General features: G+C 38.2%; 1 protein-coding gene across 25 annotated transcripts in view; it reads left to right on the top strand.

Moving 5' to 3' along the window:
- The window catches only part of LOC119799117 (neuronal cell adhesion molecule-like), a 135,423-nt gene that overhangs the window by 40,029 nt on the left and 75,377 nt on the right, over nucleotides 1-20,017 (top strand). The window lies entirely within an intron of this gene.

The following is a 20,017-nucleotide window of genomic DNA, read 5'->3' as shown; positions in this document are numbered from 1 at the left end:
GTGAATGGGCGGAGCTAACATTTGAACCAAAATAATTTGATATTCTCCTGCAAAGAACAAATTATTTGTAAAATAAACTATCCTACATAGCAGGAATAAACAGAAAATAGAATTGTTTACTTACCAATGATTGGTTTCATGAAAAATTCCAATATATGTAGAGCAGAGAATCGATTCAATAAGTCCTCTTCCAGATGGCCATGGTTTGATTCAGCTGCGTTTTCCATTCAAATATCATCATGGATAGGCATCCCGTGTTAACTAGACCTACATAAAGCTTCACTTTCCTAATTTATTCTTAAAAAAAAAAGTATTGTCTTTTAAACACATTAACAGTTTTATTTGGTTTAGAGTTTTACGAAATGGTAAACAAAATTAGGTTAGGGATCTGTCGAAGCGCAGCCCAAAGACCCCTTATGATGAGTACCATTAATGGACTCAGTGCTCCCTGCCTGTGGGATTCCAGAGGCAGCTGATTGGTAATGGCAGTCCAAGCGACAAGCGGCTCGGGCGGTTGCCGAGGCAAAAACTCGTTTTATGAAATGTGCCAAAGAGGCTACTGACTTTTTTTTTAACAGGGCAATGATGTAATTTTAACTGTATGACTTCTTTTTGGCATTACAGTTAATTTGTGTTTAAATTACATTAATTTGCTAATTATACAAAAAATTCTGATCTATTCAACATATTCTTACTGTAAAATGAACAGTTTTATTTGGTTAGGAGTTTTACAGTTTATCATTGTAAATTACACAATGCTTCATTGTTTTTGCATCTACAGTTTTTTTATGTCATGATTTTACAGGAATTCACTGTTAATTCTACGGATATTATTTACAGTGTGTGTTTGTTTAACTGTAGTTTTCTGTGGCATTAAATGTCCGGATCCAGATTTTACTGGCCAACATGGGACTTTTTTTTAAGGATAGTTTAATTTATTAAAACAATTAAACGTAAAAGAAAAACTAGGGATCATACAGTGTGATAAAAGTTATCCTCCAGGTTGCTTGAAAGCAGCTGCATTAAATAACATCCTATCTGTTGTTGCTTTTAAAGATGGCAATTAAAGAAACTCATGTTTTGACCCAATCATTAGTCAGAGCCAATGAAATGAAAGCTTTTACATAAGCATCTTTGTTTTAAGATCTATTTGCAGTTTGATGTATAATGATGTGAGGATTATATATTGGTAAACAATAACAGCATAGGTTTCTAAAGTGCTAACAATAGTAAAGTACTAACAATATATGCTGTTTTTTTTCTTTTAGATAAAACAAGTAATAAAGCGGTTACTGTGAAAAAACCTTGTCTCCAGATGCCTCCCTGTCAGCACAGTAATTTCTGGGAACTGGCTATAAGCTGAATAGATGGTCTTATAAAGATATATTAGATTTAGAAATATATGAAAGCTAGTAAGTCCATGTTGGTTTTAGGTGCTTTTCAATTTAGCCTTCAACAGGTCACACTCTCAATCTAACAGGTTTAAAAAAAATGTATTTTTAGAAGGAAGTATTAGTTTTTAGGTGTGCTTGTTCTAAGACAAGGCTTTGTATTCAGACAGGTGAGCCAAATGACTGTACGAAAAATCAACAACAGACGGGGTATTTTGGAGCTGATCTAATTTCAGTGTTTTTCTGGGTTTATTTCTTTGTTCAAGTTATTCATTTCACTGTACACACACACTCTCATAAACAAACAACCCAGTATTTACATCTTTTATCTTATGCCAAATAGATAAAACACACATCTTCTCAAATAATTACTAACATTTGAAGCATTATGTTGCAGAAACTTGCAGTCTGTTTTCATTCCTTTTGCAGATTTATGTTAAACAGATCTAGTCAGCTATTTTGCTTCTTTGTTGTCCCTGTTCTATTCTGTATCCATATCTCTTTATATTTCTAATTTATCAACCTATCTATGTTTAATTCCCACACTTGCAGCAGCCTAACGTGTTTGTGTGTGTGTGTGTGCATCAGTCTGCTATGGACAGGCTGATTCATGCTCCTTTAGCACAAAGCACCGCAACATACCGTCACTCTCACTCCACCATCTGCAGCCTAGATCAAAGTTGTTTATTTTTAGCAATATGCGTATTAACAGAGAGCACGGAAGCCACCCTTTTTTTCTCTTATGTATTTCTTTAAGGACATATTTCATTATGAAAGGAAAGGCAGGAAGCAAAGGATTACACTAAGAGTTTTTATCAGGACTGGCTAAAAAGATGTTTATTTCTGCTTTGTGCTCATCAAAAAAAAGTTCAAGTATTTGCTGCAAGGCAGTGAGTTTCAGGTTTGGCTTTTGTTTGCCATCTGTTTCCTATTTAAACAGGTGTGTACATATGAAAAGCTTTTATTCAGAGTCTAGAAACCATTCTTTGGTTTGCTTTCTGTACCCATTCAATTAAAGTAGTGAAAGCAATATGCAGTCAGAGGCCCTCTACACCTAACTCCTATGATAAGGATTTGTTTGGCTTTTTTCTATCCTGTTGTTTTGAGCTTAAGAAATCCTTTTTAGGAGTCATTATGTGTCCATGTGTACATATAGTTAATATATCTTTTAACTCTTAATATGCTGATTAAAAATCTGTATTCTAAATTTTGTTTTTACAGCGTTTGTATCTTTCGAACATCTCTACGTGTTGTTGCGTAACAAAAATGAATAAAAATCTTTTTAATCTGGACTTTTATAAGAGAAAATGACAAAAACTGAATTTGTACTGTGAAATAGAAGGAATAATTCTTAAAAACTTCAAAATATGAGAATTGTGGAGTTTTTTGTATGCCTTAGAATATATTGTTGGGCAAAAAGCATGATGAAAAAATCGGTATAGAGTATAGAGATGATGGTATAGATGTTTTTCTTTATCAGTGACATGAATGCTGGTCAGAGTTACAGGAAACTGGATTGAGAATAAAACTAAATGATGGCAAACAGAGGCAGAGTCGCAATAAAATCAAAGCACATCCATATTTATTAAAGTGACTCAGTCAATGTTCAGACTAAATTTCATTTAGAATCTTTTTTATGCCACATATATAAGTTATCTGTACTTTACAATTATGCACTGCTGTCATGATTCTGCCCTTTTTGGACTTTTTGGTTCTGTTTAAGTTTTACTTTAGGTTTTTAGTTACTCTTCTATTTATGTCATTCTGTTTGTTCTAAGTTGTTAGTTTCATTTCCAATTAGTGCCATCCAAGTTAATTTCTAGTCATATCTAAGGACTGTTGTATTTCTAAGCTATTCTCTGGCTCTGTTCGAAAACCTAGGACGTGTCCTCCAAGGACACGGTCTACCTAGACTGGATCCTTCGAAGTCCTTGAAAATAAGGAGACCGGAAGAGTTTAGGCTGTGAATTCGACCAGGTCTACCCTTCAGCGGGTTTTACCGCCATATGCTCTGTTGCTTAGCAACCGTAAACGTTGACACACAAAGCAGGAAAAGAATGAATACAGAAGTTTTCAAAACTGTTTATTTATTTATTTTTTATTGTAAAGTGAACAAAGACTACACTCACAAGAATCCAGAGTGGAATAAATGTTCCAACAGGCGGGAGCAGGAACAAATAAAATCAAATGTAATGATAGAAACCTTAGTCAGTTAAATAACCTGCTGCTGTCATTCTGCACATCTCTGATGTTGCTGCTATTTTCAAATATCCATTACTGTAAAAATGTCCATAGCTGCATATTGGTTATTTATTCTCCAGTTTTATATTGTTAAAACACTTTACAGAATTTTATTGTTTATATTTTAACTCTTCCCTATTATGTTATTCTTATACATTTTTCTAAGGTCCACATTTGTGTGACCATTTTCAATAATCTTTCTGCTGCTGTAAATTTCCCCATTGTGGGACAATAAAGGGATTTTCTATTCTATTCTATAAAAGGGGTAGAAAGATATAAGTAAATCTAAACAATGTATTTATAAAAAATATATCTGCAAAATCTCTAATACGTAGTTAAGCATATTGTGCAAAACAGCAATAAAAAGATAAAAATCCTATCAGATTTATAGTCCCCACCCTGCAGATATATTAGCATCTGTCCTTTAATTACAGCCAAACCCATTTACACAGTAACAGATTAAAACCTTTAGATAAACCAAACATTACCGCCACATATCTGACTCAATAACCATTAAAACAACTATTTTCATTCATTTCAGACGGAACTATTAAATGACTTGTATTAAATTAAACTGAACTTCCAATTTTCACCACTGTTCGGCACCAAGTAACCCTTCCTCTGATCACAGCTTGCTTGGTCTCGCAATGAATCCTGGGATATCCAAGAATACCGAGGATACATCGGACCCGTCCTTCAAATCGGGCAAAAAGAAGGACGCATTTTAAGGTCGCATAACGAGGACTCTTGGAATCCGACCAGACCTTGGCGCCTCGCTATGACGTAATCGGCCTTCGAATCCGGTCTTCTAAGGATGCGTCCTAGGTTTTCGAACAGAGCCTCCGTTGCCCTTTTGTGTTAGTCTCCTTTCCCCTAGCTCTCTTCTAGATCCTTCCGTCCACACCTGCTCCCAATCAGTTGATTACTCCATTCTTCGTTCCGTTTGGCATATACTCCTTCTCTGCAGTTACTGGTTGCTAGATTCTCTTCATTTCCTCATACCATCTGGTTTATGGCTTCTGTATATTTACTTCTTCATTAAATTTAGGAAGAAATCATCTTTGCCTCTTTAGCTCTTCATTTGGGTCCTCAAAAATGATCCACTAATCCGGACAACTGCTTTCTTTTAGTCACATAGAATCCCAACACAATATGTCAGAGCTTGTGGTTAAAGGGGAACGCCGTTTTTTTTTTTACATTGGGCCCTTGATTTTACGTTATTACATCATGTTCTACTCAACCATATATGTTTTGTGTCATTTGGAGCTGTTCTGAAGATATTCCGTTAGGTTACAGGTGCTGGTCATAAAATTAGAATATCATGAAAAAGTAGATTGATTTCAGTAATTCCATTTAAAAAGTGAAACTTGTATATTATATTCATACATTACATACAAACTCATATATTTCAGATGTTTATTTTGTTTAATTTTGATGATTACAAATGACAACAAATGAAAATCTCAAATTCATCATATCAGAAAATTAGAATATTGTGAAAAGGTTCAAAATTGATGGCCCCTGGTGCCACACTCTAATCAGCTAATTAACTCAAACCACCTGCAAAAGCCTTTAAATGGTCTTTCAGTCTAGTTCTATAGGCTACACAATCATGGGGAAGACTGCTGACTTGACAGTTGTCCAAAAGACGACCATCGACACCTTGCACAAGGAGGGCAAGACACAAAAGGTCATCGCTAAAGAGGCTGGCTGTTCACAGAGCTCAGTGTCCAAGCACATTAATAGAGAGGCGAAGGGAAGGAAAAGATGTGGTCGAAAAAACTGTACAAGCAAGAGAGATAACCGCACCCTGGAGAGGATTGTGAAACAAAACCCATTCAAAAATGTGGGGGAGATTCACAAAGAGTGGACTGCAGCTGGAGTGAGTGCTTCAAGAACCACCACACACAGACGTATGAAAGACATGGGTTTCTGCTGTCGCATTCCTTTTGTCAAGCCACTCTTGAACCACAGACAGCGTCAGAAGCGTCTTGCCTGGGCTAAAGAGAAACAGGACTGGACTGCTGGTGAGTGGTCCAAAGTCATGTTCTCTGATGAAAGTAAATTTTGCATTTCCTTTGGAAATCAAGGTCCCAGAGTCTGGAGGAAAAGAAGAGAGGCACTTCATCCACGTTGCTTGAAGTCCAGTGTAAAGTTTCCACAGTCAGTGATGGTTTGGGGTGCCATGTCATCTGCTGGTGTTGGTCCATTGTGTTTTCTGAGGTCCAGGGTCAACGCAGCCACATACCAGGAAGTTTTAGAGCACTTCATGCTTCCTGCAGCTGACCAACTTTTTGGAGATGCAGATTTCATTTTCCAACAGGACTTGGCACCTGCACACAGTGCCAAAGCTACCAGTACCTGGTTGAAGGACCATGGTATCCCTGTTCTTAATTGGCCAGCAAACTCTCCTGACCTTAACCCCATAGAAAATCTATGGGGTATTGTGAAGAAGAAGATGCAATACACCAGACCCAACAATTCAGAAGAGCTAAAAGCCACTATTAGAGCAACCTGGGCTATCATAACACCTGAGCAGTGCCACAGACTGATCGACTCCATGCCACGCCGCATTGCTGCAGTAATACAGGCCAAAGGAGGCCCAACTAAATACTGAGTGCTGTACATGCTCATACTTTTCATGTTCATACTTTTCAGTTGGCCAACATTTCTATAAATCCTTTGTTTTTATTGGTCTTCAGTAATATTCTAATTTTCTGATATGATGAATTTGAGATTTTCATTTGTTGTCATTTGTAATCATCAAAATTAAACAAAATAAACATCTGAAATATATGAGTTTGTATGTAATGTATGAATATAATATACAAGTTTCACTTTTTAAATGGAATTACTGAAATCAATCTACTTTTTCATGATATTCTAATTTTATGACCAGCACCTGTATATCCAAGTAACGTCTTCCTATGGGCGATCGACTTGAAGGGACAGACTGATCTGTTCATAATTTATCATTTATGGTACGCCAGCATTCATAACATGTTGGTGAATCACTGTCCCCCAGACATCCGCGGTTATATTTTTTATATTTATATGCTTAAAAAACAAAGCGGAGTGTGAATGAAGTCATCCACGCATGTGGACTGGAGTTGTGACAGGAAGCCCGGGCCACAGACGGCTACGCTCTTCCCCTTCTATTCATTCGGCTAGCTAATCTGAATCGTTCAATTCCATTTCGAGAGCGAGATCATCTGTGGTAGTATCACTAGACATCTTCCAGGCATGTGAGTAAAACTAGCAGCAGTTCAGAATCAATGGTAGCTGGCACTTTTTATTTGGATCATGACAAAATGTGAAAGAACTGAAAGAGTATAAAGATTTTCTCAGGGAGGTGTATGGTGAGGTGAATGCTCAGCTGCTCTGTAGAGGCTGGGTAATGGAGACAGGTGGTTTGGGAGTAAGATGAGGATGATGAAGATGAGAAGAGGTATGGAAGAAGAAATGTCTCATTGCCCTCCTGCTGCCAGAAACGTGCACATCAAAGATAGCTGCTGGTGACACCAAGCTGCCTCAGCTGTTGTAGCTGGCTAATGAAACTAATGAGAACTAATGAAATTTAAATCATAAATGCTTCAGCAGCACGTCCGTGCTTCCCCTAGCTTCTTATAAACTACAGGCCTTATGCCGTAGAGCTGTGTAAAATTAAACTACCATCCGCCCGTCTAGCTCTAGCTGTTGTGTTATGCATCAGAGGGCCGGGGTTGTTTTTGCTTATGGCCATAGCATTTCCAGCAGTAATGAACAGCCTGGATGGCGCGCCCCATGCGGCATCGATCACACTCTCTCACAGACGGGGGATGGAAATTGGTCCTGGTGGGGGAAGCATAGGCGGTGCTCACATGCCTACACCGTCTGTAGATGCATATGGACACAGGGATCAGAGCAGATACACATACAGAGAGACTGAGTGCATGGAAGAAACTGTATGTTTATTATCACCAGCGGACGCTCTATGCTCACTGGGCTGGAGATGATCTTCTTAAGGCTGACACTATGGGCCATATATGAGGGAGAAACCTGTTCAGCGGAATCCTCCCTCCTTTTGCTGTGTAGTGCTCCTGGAAATCTTCCACCTCTCCTCATGTCCTCAGCTGGTGTGCTCTGCAGTTGGAGGCAAGCTCCTTCCAGACACTGTGTCAAAACAGGCTGCAGTGCTTCCTCTCCTGCTTTATTAGCACATGAACAGTTGCCATATCGCTGTATACATTCTGTCATCTACTGGCAGGCCACTTGGAGTCATTGGCGAGAAACCAACACATAAGAAGAGCCTGACCTTCATAAAACTATGCATAAAAAGGAACATAATGATACCTCAAAGTCTTTTGGCCTCATAATGAGACTAGTTCTGAGAAGAAAAGCCTTTTAGTGAGGTTATTTTGAATGAAAAGATTCACACTGGAAATCTCTTCACACTGAATATCCTCAGGGAGGTTGTGCAGCAAATATAATTCAAATAGTCTGCACACACACACACACACACACACACACACACACACACACACATTTATATATATATATATATATATATATATATATATATATATATATATATATATATATATATATATATATATTCCTGTCCCAGTGTCTTTCTGCATGGAGTTTGCATGTTCTCCCTGAGCATGCGTGGGTTCTCTCCGGGTACTCCGGCTTCTCTAAATTCTTCTTAGGTGTGAGCGTGTGCATGAATGGTTTTTTGTCCTATTTATCTCTGTGTTGCCCTGCGATGGACCGGCGACCTTTCCAGGGTGCAACCCGCCTCTCGTCCATTGACAGCTGGAGATAGGCACCAGCACCCCGCACGACCCCAGCAGGGATAAAGCGTGACAGAAAATGTATATATATATATTTGGAAAAGTGTATCATCTTTTTATTTCTCAGCAGTACTAAAGATGAATTTGACCTCTTAGTGAAAATGCAATATTCAAATCAGTGAATGCATCATATAAGAGGTTTTTTAATCTCAATGGGATTTTTTTCCTGGTTAAATAAAAAAAATTAAATATAAGGACAAACATGTCCCACTTAACACTTTGTGATGTTGACGGTGCTGAAGTGGGTCGACATTTAAGTCAGCTAGTTCCATCAATAATGAGGCGCTATTAGACATAGTGAGAGGTAGCACAAAAGATACAAGAAAGTAACTTTAAAATCATTTTTTGTATGAAATGGTTTATTCAGGCTCAGAGAGAGACATAGAGAGATAGAGAAATTGCTGTTTGGAGTAGAGCAAAGTTGCTTCACTTTATCCTTTTCAGCTTTTAAACTCTTTATGTTTCTGATGTGTCGTTGTTTCACATGTTGCTTTATGTCATATCATGTCAAACGTCTAGCTGGTCACAGATTTTGGTCGTTGGTTAAAAAAAGGTGCTGTGCTGTAATTCTCTATGTTTCCTGTTTGTATCTGTAAAGTCCTTGCATTGGAAATTTTTGTAAAATTGTATTTAATTTCAATTAAGCTTTTATGTCCGTGTTAAGGGAAGGCTAAATTTGTTACATTTAAAAAACAGTCATTTCTTGCCTGTAAATTTACACAATCTGTTTTGTACTGTGTAGGCGAGAACTCTCTATTATACTTAAAATAACTTAAATATGTTTAACTAATGCTTTTTTTTGTTCCAGTTAAGGATTACCAAGTTACAGAATAAAAGAGTTATTTTTTTTTTGCTGCGGCCACTCACTAAAACTTATAGCTCATTAATGTTTTTTTTTTTTTCTCTAATTGGAAGGTTGTGTTGTATCTCACAGGTTTGGCTTTAAAAGTTATTGTTTGTGCATTCACCGAACCCATTTGTTAATCAATAATAAGAGGAGATCATATCAAACCTACGACTGGAAAAACATTTATTTTGCTGTATTGTTTTGCAGTACAAGGATAATGGAAGATTTAAGTGCATGGGAACGGACATTAACTGCTTACCAATGCGATGACTTTCTGCTTCTTGAAGTGTTGTGTGTGTTTTAGATTATGCCTTTGATGCTCTTTGAGTAAAGAAGAAATACAATATCCTCTGGTCCTTAACCCCAGGATGGTCTGCTGCCTGTGTGTGGTAAATCTTTTCTATACCAAACCTTGCCTTGTCTTCTTTTACTGCTCTCTCTGAGGCGCTCTCTCTCTCTCTGTCTGTCTTGTGTTTGTCCATGTTAACACTTCAGTCCTGTCAGTGAGGCTCATTGCACCATGGAAACGAGTAACGCCACTCTCCACCAACAGTGTGCCGCTATGTATGGCTGTGTGTTTGTGTTGATGGGCGGGATCAGGGCGTTGTTTAGTTTCAAATAGCTGAAGAGAGGTCATGGTCGTCTCTCTGGGGGTCTTCGTGTAACTCGTGTAAATTGTCTAAGTAATCCGATCACACGTATTCATCACTGTCCTCCTAAATGATGGGCTTAAAGGAAAATCTTTCTAATTCTTTTTTCTGTAGTTTCTGTCAGAAACTTTTGCTTATAAATATTCATTAAAGCAGATTTTAATTCAAGGCATTTGTCAAAAGTAGTAGACTTTTTTTAAATAGTTTGGTTGCACAAGTATTAATTGGTTGTTGACTTTTTTTGATCTCCATAATTTACAAAGAAGCTACATCTTAAAGGAAAAGTCCGGTCAGCAAGAAATAATGAATGGGTCATTATTTATACCTAAAACTAATACATTTGGTTTGATTTAATGAATTTAGTGTTAATCAGTAAAAAAAATTATTATTTTCTTCGCGATCAGTGCTTCTGGGAGCGGCCATTTTTGCCCAAACATAGTAACACCTCACTCCTGACCACTTCCGGCGGTGACATCACGGTGCGGTAAACCTAGCGCCATTCTCCCCAGTTCCAGAGGACTTCACCATTGAAATTCACCAGAGCTATAGTTAAACTGACAATGCCCACATGCATGGCAGTTGGATATTGTAATTAATTGTCTAAAAGTGAAAGAAATTTTTTTTATTATTAGTAGTGTTGCGTCAATGCCATTTTTTGGCCCCGATACCGATACCCAATACCTGGCTGTGCAGTATCGGCCGATACCGATACCATAATAATGTAAAATAATTGCCATCATGGCTTTGTCAAGCTGCTGCCTACCTTTGTGAAGCAGAAAAAAATCTAATACAAAGTGAATCCAGTAGAACTTTTTATTGCCCAACAGGAGTGGGTGACAATAGTTAAATAAACTTATGGCTCTCAAAATGGTATCTGTGCCCTATTTGTTGGTACTCGCCAATACCGATACCACCATTTTAGGGTAGTATCGGGGCCCCGTCCGATACTGGTATCGGTGCAACACTAATTATTAGTATTATCACCTTTCCAAATCCTCCACGGATGGTTTCATTGTTGGATTACCAATTTGAAGAGGGAGGATTTGCCATCGAACCTCTGGCCAGAGAAAAAACACTTCATATGTAGCCAACATTTCAAAGAAGAATTTTTTCAAGATGACTTGGATAATAGCTCGTTGTGACAAACACCAGATACAGCACTGGGACTTGCTCAACAGCCAATACTGCACCGGGACGTCACAAACCGGTAGGTGGCAGTAGTGTTCTTTGACATTTTGACAAAGATGGATGCCTCCAGTAAGGCACATTCAAATGAGAATTACTCTTAATTAAAAACACATCATTTGTTAAACAGTATGTAATAATTTCATATTTAAAGTACTTTCAGAAGTTTGAATTCCGATTATGATCTGACTTCAAAAAGTTGCTGGTATGTCAGCCTGAATTTTTGGCCACATATCAGAAATTGCTAATTTAATAGGTTGTAGGTCAGAGATGGGTGAGGTGGCTTTCGATTTACTATGTAATCCCTCCAAAACAAATTGGAGCAATAGTAATCATTGTCATTTTGTAACATCCAACTGTATTTAAATGTCAAGCATCTGCCGTAATAGCTTGAACACCAGTGTTACCATTCACAGTGAAGCAAATATATAATCGAGAAGTATTAAATTGATGCTGATGAAAAAAAATCAAACTGTTTTGCTGGTGTGTAAGAAAAAGGTTATTCGGATATTATAGCACCTCAGTACTCATAACCCTCCTTCCATTCATGATGTAATGAGTTGTTCTAGAGTTAACAAGACCTAAATTGATACAGACATGGGTGAGGACAATGAAAAGCAATTGCCTGAGGACTGTGCTTTCTACTCCTATCATGTCATTGTCATGCTTTATTACTTTATACAGGAGAACATCTAAGCATTTGTCTCCTTGACGTGACCTGAAAACACATCAGAGCACCTTATTGTATGATGGGTTGTTAAGGACTACTGTTTGGAGCAAACGGTAGAGAAATAAATCCTCCGTACCTCTTCTCTTTTCATTCTGTTTCTGAGAGGAGTGAAGTAGTTCACAAGTGTCCGTTCACCCCGCCTTGATAGCCTTGTGAACCCAGATCCTTGTCGTGACCCCCAGCCAATCATATTTCATTCCCATTCACAGTACTGACAAGGAAATTCAAAAGGGGCTCTCACTATGGACACCCACGTTTACACACTAACACACACTCTAGTTAGGACTGCATTATTTTACTGCTGCACGAACTTTGCTCTGGTAAAAGTTGCCATTGAAATATTGTTAATCTATTGGTATCATGACAAAGAGCAGGGAGGGCTGCGCTCCTATCTCAGTGTGTTGTCTAAAGGAGCAATGGACCAGCGGGGATCACCCAGTGTCTCTGCTCTACAGAGTCAGTGTGTAGAAATAATGCCCATTAGACTTGGTCAATCACGCCCTTCGCTCACAGAAATATGGCCCTTTTTCCCATTTCATACAATAATCCATACACTATCCATCATCTCTCTGAAAGGTGTCTGCTCCCAGGAAAGCTTTTATTTCCATTTTTTAAGTTAATGCCATTTCATGTGGTGCTGCGGAGCTCATAAATGTTTACATGCTGAGTTGTTTACATATGAAAGACCACAGGCCGTTCATTAGGAGATTTAAAGTAAACCCACAGTATAGGCAGGCGCTGACAGTGTGTAGGCAGCATGTAGGTGAAGATGATAAGAATGAGGTGAAATAATCAGCATCTTGTGGGGCCAAGATAATATTACAACATCTTAGATTTTTTAATGGGCAGACGCATCTCAAGATTGTGATGTTTTTGGCGACACAAACATCCCATCATCCATATTAGTTTAATCAAAATTATGTGAGTTTTTTTTTTTTTTAAGTTTTAGTCAAGTTTTATAAAGAAAAAAAAAACAATTGTCTAGTTTTAGTCTGATTTGGAATGGTTTTTATTTTTTTTGACATGACAAAATGTGCTGCTCCTCTGCTGCTGTTACCCAACATGCTACCCCCGTCTACCTTAATAACGGTCTACCAAAGTAATGTTTTCTCAGTCATAAAATGCTAAAATCAGACAGCTTCAGTCAGGAACAGATTATCTAAAATGGGAACTGTACCTGTTTTTGACGATCTGACCCCATTGAAGAAGTCTCCGGTTCTGCATACTGGGCAGAAATAAAATTTATTCTGTTTGTCCTATGAGACATCATCACCAGTTTTGTCTCGTCTTTTTTTAGACAACGAAAACTCATTCACATCTCGTCAATTTGTCATCTAAGAGCCATATTTATTCGGTCACCATCTCATTTTTAATCAAAAAATTTTTCAATTAAATGCTTTTGTCATCGTTGACTAAAACAACATTATTGCTAGCTAAGTTGAATTTTCTATCATTAAATGAGATAGTGATTTATCAAACAGCACTATTATAACTATTGTTTTAAACTTTGCACAGACACCCACCTGACCCAAAAAAATTAGCCTATATAATAGGAGATTGTTAAACCAGCACACTATACAGGATAAATATGTTCTAAATGTTTGTGTCTTGCTAAACAAAACATTTTAATCTCATTCTAAACATCTATCTAACATTTGTCATGGTCTTGGTTCTGTTGTTCTTTACTTTGCTCCTTGTTTTCTAGTTTTATTGGTTTAATTCCAGTTTTGTTGTAATTCTAGATTTATGTTCTCATGTTTTCTGTTTTCCTCTGTTGCCCTCGTGTGTGTGTGTGTGTTCCCTTCCCCTTGGCTCCCTCGTTGTCTCCTCTCACACCTGCTCCTTGTCAGCTCGTTAGCCCTGCCTTTGTCTCTATCAGCTATATATGCTCTCCCTCTGCTCTCACTCTTTGTTGGTTCCTTTGTTGTTGCTGGTCTTGTCATTGCTGTTGTCGTCTCACCTTGTCTCTCACTGGCTCCATGTATGTGTTTTCCCTTGACGTCTCCATGGTTCTGGTCTGTTACATTTTAGTTCGATTTTTGGATTCCTGCCTTTGTTAACCATTTTCATCATTAAAACTACAAGTATTCACCTCAGCCTCTCTGCCTCTGCATTTGGGTCCTCCAAACCCTGACAACATTTATCAAATAGTGACGGGTGTTGCTCTTTCTTATTAGTCGCCCCCTTTGGATGCCGCTGTCTAAACACACGTAGAGAGACCTTCTTGATCCAAGCTGTTGTTTTCCATCTTCTTGCAGTAGCCAAGGTCTGCCAATATAGCAGAGTTTAATAGGTTTCACAGTACAGCGGTGCACGCACCATGCTCCGTCTGAAAGGTACAAAGACAGGGGAAAGGTTTAAGCGATCCTCTCCATCATTGATCATTTTACCTGTAGAGCTAGAAACTACACAGGGAAGCGCAGGGGGAGACGTCATGATGTTGCCACAGCAGCTGAGGAATCTGAACAGTTCCTCTCTGGTGTACACAACAGAAAAACAACATGAGGGAAATCTCATGTTGTTTTTAAAAAATAACTTTTTCAAAATGAGATATAGCTTGAATCCAGTAACAGTGCCATGCTTACCCCAATGTCTAAATGTTGAAAGATTTACCTAAAATTATTTTTCTCACCATTCTGGCATTTTATAAATAGAAGGAAATCATCATAATCTTAATTGACCTAAACCAGGAAATGTTCAGTCTGATTTAATGATAGACTATCTGTAAAAATCATTTGGTTTTAGATTAAAAATCTTGCTATGACCATCTAATAGGTTTGTGGCATGATTTATTGGGTTATATATGAAAAACTGCTGCAACACAACCCTTCTATCTATAGACTTTTCTTCTTCTTTTTTTTACTCTGGATCAATGGATCGTTTAAACACCTTCAGGTCTTAAACCAGCTGGAGGTGAAGAACATCAGCCTGATGGTGTCTATCATTATTTTCTTTTAGTGTCTGCAGTAGATTATAGCTTATTTTGTGAAATAAATGCAGAGTTTCCCACTAAGAAGGGAAAAGCAAAGGTGTGTTATGTAATTAATTTAAAAATCAAATACATTTAATGGGTAAAAGTACTGAGTGCAATTAAAACTGGTCTTAAGATGAGGTGCAGAGTGCTATTTGGACAAAGGGGTTCAAGTGATTGCTCGGTGGGATGGACATTGCTCTTTGATGCAGATAATGTTACATTTTCTGTGCTTTTGTTGCGAACGGAGTGTTATTTAAGGCTGGGTGCAGAGAAAAGCCATTCTTTTAAACCATTGTTACCCTCTGCAACCATAGCTAACAGACGTCAAAGGACTTTTCACATCCATTCTTCTAAAATGGGCCGCAATAATGCTGGTGAGGAGTCGGCAATAAATAAGCTTCCCCTTACTGAGTCAACTAGATTAGATTGCATGAGGACATCTGTTGTGTGTAGGTGAACACTTTCCGTTGCTTCTAACAGTATGGGAAGGGAAGTCTTTAGGTTGTGCTCTAAGGCCTTTTTTTCCCTTTTTTTTTTATTTAAGTTGCTTTTTTCTCCTCCACCTCCACCCTCTATTGAACATTGAGGAGGCTCTATTGACTCGAGCACAATCAGCCCAGCTGACTGTTATTTTCCTCTACACTATGCAGTATTTGACTTACAGTAACATGAAATTAAAGTGTCTGGTTGGCTTTAATGTTCTGCCAAATTCATCTGACCCAATGTTACGCTCTGTCTTTTCCTTGTTCCCCTTGACATTTGTCTCTGATCCAAAGCAAATAGCTTTCTTTAAAAAGTCTGATGGTCCTGCACAAACACGTCCCCAAACCAAACCTGTAACTTTGATAATTCAGGTTCATGCGATAGCAGGAAATGTTTAACCCATATTGTGGATCAACAAAAGGTTGTTTTAATCCCAGTGTGAGAGGGGAGGGGTGGCTTTGTAGGTGGGGGAGGGAGAGGAGGGCTGGTGGGTGTGTTAGTGGAGGCTGATTTTGTGAGGGGATACAGCTCCTCTCTCCGCTGTCACTCAGTCACGGCAGACACATCGAGGAATACACAGTCACTGGGATTATGACAGCCGAACTCTGCTCTCATGCTACGAATGGCCAATCTGACAGGATCTGTCCAAACTGATATTTGCGGACATAAAGGTAGGGTTTTGCGTTTGTTATTGAAAGGTCAAATATTCACTGTTATGTAAAAAAGTAAAAGTGGTGATGCTCTGCAGGATCTGCAGGTGGCATAAAAAAGTATTTTTTTTTTAGCTTAAAATTGAAATATAATGTTTAGTGTATATTTACTGATATTAGAAACACCATTCTTACTTATTAGACTATATTTATACCAAGAAACAGAACATAGGTCTCAGACCAAACAGTCTTTGACAACCAAGCACATCACAAGTGCCTGAGCTTAGATATTTAAATTATTTCAAATAACAGCTGATTTTCTGGACGCTTCTAAACAAAAAAAAAAATAATAAAATCAAAACTAAATAAATGAATAATAAGTAAAAACTTAAAAAACAAAAAAAAAAGGATAAAGAAGGCGATCATGAGCCAGAGGGGATTGCTGTCTTTATTCAGCTATTCATTTTGATTCATCTGTCTCAGTTTAATTGCCAAAGAGAACCCTGGTCTTCTGAAGTAAAATCCTCTTTGTAAGAGAAGCAGTCTTCTCATTCCAATTATTTCACCCATTTTTGGAATTAATGATGCTTCTTTTATTGCTGTGCTCTACTGCTCATTAGACAAGACTCTAACTAACAGACTGACATGGTCATTATTCCATCCATCCATCCATCCATCCATCCATCCATCCATCCATCCATCCATCCATCCATCCATCCATCCATCCATCCATCCATCCATCCATCCATCCATCCATCCATCCACTTTCTACTACTAATGTCATCATTGTTAGTTGGGTTGGTTAACATTATGAAGCCTACAGAGGTGTTAAGATTTATTGATTTCAAATGTGCATAACTTTTTGTCATTTTTTATTTTTCCTATATTTTAATGATGTAAAGCACTTTGCATTGCATTTGTACTGAATTGTGCTATACAAATAAATTTGCCTTGCCTTGCCTTGCCTTTTAAAGACATGCTTTAGAAATCCTGAGAGTTATAGTACTTGTCTCCAGCTATAGGCCTACATGGTAGAGGAAGGACCACGAAAAACCGCCATACTGCTGGAAGTTAAAGTCATGGTATCTTCACCGATTGTAAATTAATAATATCTTATCTATTTAATTAAAGGATTGTAGGATTTTTTTTTATTCTAAGTGCATTTTAAGTGGGCTTTAGGCCAGATTAGATGGTGTGTTGGTTATTTTGCCCTTTTGCGAAGATGCAAACTTACTTTGAGCTCAGTTAGTTGTCTAAATATATCATAATTTAGTAGTTTTTACATAAGACCCCCAAATTTAAATGATTATTGAATGGTGGAATTAACTATCAAAAGAACCAAACATGCATGTTATGACTATCTAAAATGATTTGCATCTCTTCTTACACCGATCATCAAACAAGTTTCATATAGTTCAGGTATTATTTTTGCTTCTCATCTTTACTTTCATTTCTTTAGATCTTGGGATGTTTTGTTTGATATCTTTAGCTTTTTGATTTTGTCAGTTTTTTTAAGGTAATTTCCTTGATCCTAAGGCTTCAAATTAGTAATTCTGTGATTCAGTGATTGTTGAAGCAACATTTAAAGAATGAAAATAAGATTTCACCAAAGTTTTTCAAGAATAGACGGTTAAAGATTCCGAGAGTTTAGAGATAAGAGCAGCAGTATGTGTTTGTCCTGCTGTTAATTGGACTAAAATTTGGTGTCTCTCTCTGCTTGTTAAAGTTTCATGGCCTTGGATTCGTCCCAGAGGTATTGAGGATACTGTTTGTCTCTCGCTGTGGGTGTTTTGTAGTCTCACTCACTTTCAACTGTCAGCGTACGGTCTGGCTATTTTCAGTCCAACTACCACGTCCCCTTCTTCTTATCTCCATGGCAACAGATATGGACTGAACTCTGCCCGGCTCTGTGGGGTCCGAGGGCAGAGGTGGGGTAGTGGGACGGTGGGCCTGACGTCGTGTGGCGAGCCTGCTTTTGATGGGATCAGGATTTGGATCGCTCCAACAGGATGTGGAAAGGTCATTTTGTTTCTGTGTCTTATTTAGTTATCAGCGGCGGTAAATCCTTCACAGCAGTTCACCGATTCTATAGAAGAAGCAGAAAACGATCAATTCGGATTGGCGCTAGAACAGTGAGATGCATGTCTCTAGTACTCCTGCGAAGTCAGCAGTGGTGTCAGCAATAATATGAGGTGATATTTGAAGAGAAAAGCATCTATGTCAGTGTTTTTTTTATCTGCGTCAAAAACCTCTTAAATCCAGGGCTATGAGAGCATCCCTTTTTTATTTGTGGTGGGTTCTTTTTCTTTCTGCAAGTAGAAAAATGTACTAAATACAATTACGTTTTTGCACAGTGGGTAAAAACTTAGGATTTTAGGAAAGGAGAAGGAAAAACATCTTTCTTGCATTCCTTTTTATTTAGCAGAGTTAAAGAGAAGAAAACCTGCACCACGATAGCATGTGTGTGACAGCACCTAAAGCATTGTTTGTATTTAACCATGTGGATTTTTCTCAGTTATGTCCCCAGACATTTATTTTGAATGGCAGACTGAAGTCGATAAGCCTTTGCTAGAAGTAAATTGGATCTGCTTCTTCAATCATTTTGCCTGTCAGTCCCTTGGAGCATGTCTGCATTTACCATGAAACACATTCAAGAAAAGATGCAAGGGGACTGGACAAAAAAATGTTGTGTCACAGCTATAGAGTCTTTACTTATTAATTTGAAGGAAAGTTTGCTTTATGAACTTCTTTCATAACTTTTTTTGGGGTGTCGGCTGATAGGTCAAAGTGAATCTACCTCATTTGATTGTGCAGGAAGATGGCAACAGGTGAAGGGAGAGGGTAGATAATAGCATAACAATGTGAGTGAAACATAAAAGGAAATAAAAGATGATGAAGAGCTTTTTATAACTGGGCGCTTAGGTCTTTTGTTAAAGCTAAATCAATGTGTGCATTGCCTTTAAAAAGTTTTCATTACTATTGAGCTTATAAACATTTCACCAAGAACAACCAACAAGGTTGTGACTGGTAAAAATCAAAGTTCAGCATAAATGTTAGACAGTGAAAAAAAAATTATATTTAGTTTGGTAATGTTTTCATGAATACATTTGAAAGATTTTACTCTGTAAAAACATCCATACCTGTGTAATTTATTTTCTAAAATGGAGTTTAGAAAAATTGTAAACATACACAAGAGAGCAGCAGCCAAGAGGCCCAGAGTAACTCTGAGGGAGTAGCGGAGATCTGGAGCTCCGGAGCTCTGGTGGGAGAATTTGTTATGATTTTATCAAGAGCTCGGACCCACATGCAGAGAAACCAATTCAGAGACACCAGGGAAAAAGTTTAACAGGTTTATTGAAGAGATTATACAGAATCAAGTGTTGCTCTGAACACTGCTCAACCGGAACTGAAAAGTGAGGTGAAGGCACAGTGTTTAGTTCAGGCTCAGTAGGAAATTTGACTCTTGAACTTGAAGAGGAGAATTTGGTTGCTGACTCACGTTTCCAGAGAAGTTGTTGAAACTTTGACTCCAATCTGTGTGCGGTAGTTCCAGTGTTTGTCTGATTCGGTGGAGGGTGGTCAGGATTTACCCAGAATGTGGTTGTTTGTAGGTGAATGGAGAAGCTGACTGCCACTCAGATTTCCTGCGGTACTTGAACGGGTCATAGTGGAAATGAATCCCTTGCTCAGTGTGAAGCTCAAACAAACTCTTGAGGAAAAGTAGATTCAAACCTCCAGTTTAAATCCTCTGCTCAGTTTGAAGCTCAGATGATCCTTCCAGGGAGAGAAGGTCCGAAACATCCAGTTTGCAGGATGACTTCCTGCCGAGAGGGAAAAACAAAAACAAGATTAAGATTCAGGTTGACAAGAACTCAGTTTGACTCAGCAAAACTCAGCTTGGCTAGAGTACCCAAAACTGGCAAACACTCTGGCATCGAGGTAGTGGCAGTCAGCATTGTAAGAGTGCTCCGTTAACGAGGTAACCCTCTGCAGGTGTGTGTGGAGGTGGACCAGAATCAGGCGCCTCCTGG

This window comes from Cyprinodon tularosa, unplaced genomic scaffold (assembly GCF_016077235.1).
Source record: "Cyprinodon tularosa strain WSP-4 unplaced genomic scaffold, ASM1607723v1 ctg65, whole genome shotgun sequence".
Classification (NCBI taxonomy): Eukaryota; Metazoa; Chordata; class Actinopteri; order Cyprinodontiformes; family Cyprinodontidae; genus Cyprinodon; species Cyprinodon tularosa.
Note: the sequence above shows the minus strand (reverse complement) of the source record. Positions and strands in the feature narration are given on the sequence as shown.